Consider the following 7035-nt stretch of genomic DNA (forward strand, 5'->3'; position numbering starts at 1 on the left):
TCCTCCAATAATCCCAATGCGTAGCATGCCTCCTTATAAGTATGATACCGAACTCCATTAATTGTTCTTATGCTTTCAAAGGAAGTGCTTCCTTTCACAAAAGTAAGTAGCATTCTCATGTAAAATCGTTCTCTACTTGCAGGATGCGCGAAGTAAATTCTACCAATTGACTTTCCCTTTTTTCTTCTAGTACATCTTTTACCTGTTGCATCCCAGACCCAACGCGTAGGAAAATCTGAATATGTTAGGTCTCGCGCATCCTCATATTCTTTGTTTGCCTTAAACTATTCCGTGAATTTTATATTTACTATATCGGGTCTGTTAAGTATGCTTTCAGGACACCCTTTTTCTTGGAATACTATGGTGTTTTCTCCCTATAAATGGAAATGGCAAACGCTCAACTGCTGGCTCTCTATGATATATGTCAAATTTAAAGATCCTCCAGCAAGCTTCTGTAGCTGATATGTATCTACAATCTAGATATCTTTTGATCTTATCACGTTCTGTGGTAGTATCTGAACATTCTATACCGATTGTTGCTCTATCAGATCCCTTATTGACATATTTAAATAGGTACTTCATCGATATTGAGTAATTGCATAACTTGACATTTATATGTGCATCAAATTTGACAATCAAATTCCTGTTATAAGGGACGACATATCTGTTATCTAAAAAGACATTATTTTATTGGCTTTTGTACATGTGTTTCTTCTCCTATAAATTGGGAACCCATCTGTATCAAAAGTTGTTTGATTGTTGAACTTCTTTGGGAAATGCTTGCTGCACTTTCCTTGTTTCATACATGGGCATCCTGGATTGAGGTCTCCACAAGGTCCATGCATCATGTAGTTCTTCACAACATTATAACCATCAGGATCAACATCCATATCAGGTATTCCAGCAGTTATCATTGTGTTGATATGATCTATATATGGACTTTTTAATGTGGGATGCCGGAAGAGTAGTGTATGTGCATGAGGTGGTCCTCTTTTTTGAAACTCAATTGTTTATTAACCGACAGAGTTAATGGTATAATTGTTAGGATGCCGAAAAAGTAAGCATTTGTTTGTGTTTTACCAAAATGTAAACGCTTTAATTAATAACTGATGCATTATGTTAGTATGTTTAAGTTTGAACTTACATGCGATTATTTTTCCAAAAAGTTGTTGCTTTTTTAGATCTTGCATCAGTTGGAATAATTTGATTTGGAACACTCTGCATATGATGTCCACCATGTTATCATCACCAGATTGGTCTATTAAGTGAAGCATTTCATTTATTTCGGGCCACTTTGGATTGCATGTGAAAGTGAGGAACAAATCTGGATATCCAGCCCACCTACAAATTGCCATTGCATCTTGATAATTTTGTGCCCGATAGCAGGTCCTCCAGTGTGAGATGAAGGCATAATAACTGTTTTTCCTACCAGTGAACAATCTGAATCACCACGAACAATGGTATCCATTAAGCCAGAGTAAAGAGCAGCTCTGAGTTTTGTTTGATTATTCCGAATATAACTAAATCTTTCTTCCTTGATTGACATGTAACCGTCAACAATGTATTGTTGTAATAGTCTACCAGCTAATAAGAGAGTCTTACCCTCGTTAAGCCTTTGTTGTATTCTAAAGCAATAAAAGTCTCTCATTGATAATTTTTGTCGTTTGTAAGTCTTGTTGATCACATCTGCCAAATTTATTCCAAGTCTATATCCATCTTCGCCATATGGGTGTATTAATGGGTATGTCATAGACATAAAACTTAGTGTAGATTTGTAATTCTTTGAAGTCCATTTTTCCTATGCTCTACAATAATATCTCGCTGGAAATTTTCTTCCGTAAGATCACCCACTATTAATCAAGCTACTTCAGAAGTTGTGGGTATATTATATTGCCGACTATCTGTTGTCCTGTTAGATAGGAGACGTAGGCAAAATTCACATTCAGGATTCTCTTTATATCTATCCATAACCATTCGAAATGTTTTTACCAATATATTATGTGCGTCCAACATTTCAAATAAGCCATGAACAATTTTGGGATCAATGTCTCCTTGCAACAAACAATTCATTCTGTTGTTTATCTCATTTTCAGTATCATATATATATAGCTGAGCAAACTGGGGTCTTTTACCAATTTCAGGCAATAAAGATCCTATACGATGATAATTTTGACCACTCATCCTGAAAATGTATGGCCCCTTTGAGCGATTGATAGATCCATCAACTCGGCCACCGATGGATGTAAATGCAAATATTGAGTTATAAGCCCTGATATTTTTTTGAAAATTCATACCTAGTTGTCCAGATTTTGTACCCAAAAGATACTTGAGATAAGGTGGTGGTTCGCTCAATAAAGGAAGTTGTACACGACCTCCTCCTATACAACAAAATGAGAATATCGGTTTTGTTGTTTGTACTATTTTTGTTGTCCGTTCTTCATACCATAACAGAGCTCCACAATATTGGCATGTAAACTTTGGGGGCCAAAATTCCAAGTTGTTGTGTAATGGGCTGTCAAATTTGAACATTTAAATATAAACATAATCATTTTATAGGTTGTTAATGATTTATTTATTCAGTTTCTCATATGAACAATAAGTCGAACTTTGACATTTAGTTAAGAGATAAATGGGGATGCATATTAACATACCATTTTGATGAATGGGAACATGTCTACTTGTAAACTTTGTCAACTTTGCCAACTTTGTGAATCTATTCACAAAACGTATGAGCTGAATTATTAATTTTTTTGGATGGTTCTTGTATTGTTCTTCAATTAAAGCAACCTTTCGCATTGAAATACTTGCATCTGGTGTTTTTGAGAGAGCCCACTTCTTTATTCATTCGACTACACTCCCCTGTTGATGCATTTGCATTTTCTTTTTGTTTTAGCATCCGTTCTTGGGAAGCTAATTCTGGTAGTAGCTGTTGTAGGAGCTTAATTACCATTGAAATATTCACCGAGCCACTGTATTCTTTAATGGTAGCAGATAGCAATTCCATTGAACCTGTTATATTTGTTTTGGTAGAATATAATATGTTAGAAGTAGATATTTTGGCTATATCCAAATGTAATTTTTGATACAGTATACCCCGGTGCTATTGAATATGTGAGAGTACTTGTCGGAGTAGAAGCTCATCTGAAAGGCAATATGTGTTCTGAAGAATATTATTCAAGTAGAGTAGGAATCAATATACAAACCACTGTAAATCAAAACACTCACCGAGATGATCTCTAAGAAATTGAATGGATTGCAATGTGTGAATCTGCTGCTGCGTTAAGTTTTTTGAATTATTAAAAAAGTAAATAAACGTCTCCCCTTTCTTGAATGTGCACTCTATTTAATTTGAAGATAAAAAAGAAATGGATGATCGAATGGTGGTAGAATTTGAATATGATGAATGAGTGATTGAATGGCTATAATTTTGAGTGTGATGAATTTGAATATGAATAGAGGGAAGATATGAGAATTGCCTGGGCATTTAATAGGAGTGAGTTGTATTTGATTTGTTGATAAAATGTAATTGAATAAGATTGCGAGGAAGATTTGGGGCTTGGCTGGTCATTTAATAACATAGATTTACCAAATCATCTGGATGGGTAACTGATATTAGCTATAATATTTCAGGTAATGCACACCTACAAATGTGATATGGAATGACTACAAAATGATGAAAATGCAGTCAATTCATACATCCCCTGTAACCCAACTTGCACTGTCTGTAGAACGAATTGTCACCAGCTTAGCCCACCTTTAACCGTTCTCCTTTTTCATAAGTAGTTGCAGTAGGTAATTTACAGACATACAAATTAGCATAATCGATTGCTTAATTTACTTCTGAATATATATTACTTCTTCATGCACACTTTTTGCTAAAAGGAGTTACAATCTCCCAACAATACTGCAAGATGAGAAATTGGCATTATATGAAAACATGTCATCCATGTGATGCGCGTAACTTGTAGACAGACATGGCTAACAAATTGTGTCCTGTTGACATAACTGGATTCTCCATTTCTGTTAAATAACACATAGAAAATAAGGATAACATGATTAAAATCAAACACAAACAACCAAAAAAGTTCTCAGAATTCTCTTGCAGTAGCTCATTTGATACATTCCTTCTCTTTAATAATATATATTAGAAGATTCTTCTTTGAAATACAACAATAACCGTCTGGCTATATGGCATTGGTTACGGGACATTGGCATACACACAAGTCAAGAGCATCAATATTGAGTGCTTGATGAGAAAAAACTCATCACCTCTTTTAAAATTGCAGGGTGATAGAGGGTTTTACGGGATTGAAAGTCGTGAACTTGGGTGCTTGCAGGAGGTATTGGTCAGGCACGGGCAATTGTTATGAAGATGAATTCACTCGTTTCTGTTCTGTATCTATATGATGTTGCCAATACCCCTGGTGTAACAGCTGATATTAACCACATGGACAAGGTTTACTTCAAATGAAACCATGAACACCGAAATTGGAGCAGTAATGAAAAATAAAGTTGTCAAGTTAAAGGTCATGAGAAATGATGACAAAGAACAACAAATACTGCACTGTCATTAGTAGTACATGTTTTGCGAAAATAAAAATCACCAATTATAAGTCATGGTAATACAAGGGTCAAATAAAATTGATATTAGTAACAATTAATTGGGTGTCAAGCGTCAGGTTATACATATATAGGGCTTGAAAACATAATAAAGGAAAATCACAATGATATCAACCTTCTTGAATTTAAAAATTGGTAGGCAACTGGCTTCTAAATTTTTTGAGCCTCTACAATTGGAAGGATATACACAAGTTAAAATGTAGAAAAGGCTCATCTTCCTGGGCCATTGCATTGTTTTCTGCTCAAGAAAATGTCCTGCTCTTCTTATAGTCTTTAGCTACTGATGGTGAACGGTTTTGTTATCCTCTTTAGATACTGATGGTGAAAGTCTGACCTCAGCTGGAAACATAAACGCCACGGAAAATGTAATAATTGAGAAGAATCAATGAACTTGCATCACATAGGAGGAGATTATCTTCAACTAAGTTGTTTTCACCTGCACAACTACACATTATAATCGATCCTTTAGTATGTAGGTATAAGAAAAGTAACCTTCAAAAATTACAAGTCTTTTACATAGTACACACGATATTTGGTGATGAATTGAAACAAATAGAACATGATACCAAAATATTAATACAAACTCACCACCTCGGTGTTAGTTGGTTGCATTTTCATCATTGATGAAGAAGTTCTGGTTCTATACTAACTTGAGCGCCTTTATTAGTTTTGTGGTACAAAGAGTAAATACAACATTCAGAATAGGAGATGAACATTCAAATAACTGTATTGATAAAATCAACAACTTTCTTCTTCTTTTTTTGTTTTGTTTTGTTTGTATCGAGAAGTGACAGAAATTTAATTTACATAAGCATGATTTATGAGCATCACAAACTCAAGAAAGTTCATATTTAAGATATTTACAGTGGATGCTACACAAATTGTTTTTACAAACTAAAACTTGGTATTGCAATACCTTTTTCTCTTTCCTTAGTTTGTATTGTGCTTCCAAATTATCATCTGGTATCCAAAGATTGGATATTGTAAAATTCTCAACCCCTTCTTTCAAGTGATACTTGTTTAATTTTGTAGACATGGTGGAAAACTTTTGAACCAAACATCTTATGTAATCTATATCAAGATTTACATAAATTTTGCTAAAAAAATCTCGTTTTGCATATTGTAATCAAATTTATACCGTTTATTTACAACACCCAGCTTCCCACTTCAGTAAAAGCTTAAAAAAATCAGAAAAGGTAGGCAACAAAAGGCAACAATAACAAAAAGCTATCCTTTTATCAGCATATAAACTTAACTGAAAACAAAAAAGATGAGCTCATAAAGCTTACATGACCATGAGGCTCAATTTTCCAAATACGAGTTGTTTGATCCACAGAACCTGAAGCTAATTTTGTGCCACAGCAGTTTCATGCAACCGAATGCACCTTTAATAAATTAAAAAAAAAACGTAGAAGATAAAGTATCACATAGTTATACAGTTAAGGAGCAAACTTCTCCCCAAGTTCATCCCATAAGGTAATTTTTGATTAAGCAGTACTATGCAAAACAAATATAAATTAGAATTTAAAAATGAAAAATTCATTTGATTCATCTAAATGTAATTAAAAGCTACTGAAGTTATCATCTATTAGTAGACATGTGCCAATAATGTAGAAGCTTAGAATATGTAAGCAAAATAATTTCAATTGAGTTCCCGTTCAGTAGCACTTAAGATTAGCAATCATAAAAGTATTTAACAATTATCCTGTAAGAAGATAATGTACTAAAACTAATTAAAATGAGATGAGTGACTTACTAATCTGTAACAATGTGGATGTCCATTTTTTTCCAGCGCTTTCCATATCACCGATTCTGTATAAACAACCAACCACATCTACAAATCAATTTCAAATACTGATCAACTGCCCATTTTTGTTGTTCCGTATAAACAACCAACCACATATACAGATCAATTTCATTTCAATACTGATCAACTACCCATATTTTTTTGGGATTAATGGCATACCAGAGTGTACAAAGTCGAACCCTTATCATGAAATCATCTCGACCAGTCATGAAGATCAAAACAGAAAACGTAAGATCTACATATATGGCAAGAATTAGGGTATGTAAGGCCACAAAAATTAATTAACAGTAATGATTCACAGATTAATAAAAATTAAAAACATTTCAGTTACAAATCATGAAGATCAAAATAAAAAACGTAAGATCAAAACAGGAAATGTACCTTATGAAACTTATGAAGATGGGAGGGAGAAGGTCGGCAACTGAGGGAATAACTTCTACCAAAGATAAAAATAACAGACGCCTAATAAACTAACCTATTCAATTGGATAATTAAGGTGATATTAGTGGGCTGGGTTTGAAACGTTTTGGATGGGCTGGGTTTTAGAGGTTGTGGACTGATGCTGAGTAAATAATAACTCATATTTATTGTGATTTTTTAGGTGTTTT

This window comes from Solanum verrucosum, unplaced genomic scaffold (assembly GCF_900185275.1).
Source record: "Solanum verrucosum unplaced genomic scaffold, falcon-dt-bn FXZP01000067.1, whole genome shotgun sequence".
In the NCBI taxonomy this organism is placed as follows: Eukaryota; Viridiplantae; Streptophyta; class Magnoliopsida; order Solanales; family Solanaceae; genus Solanum; species Solanum verrucosum.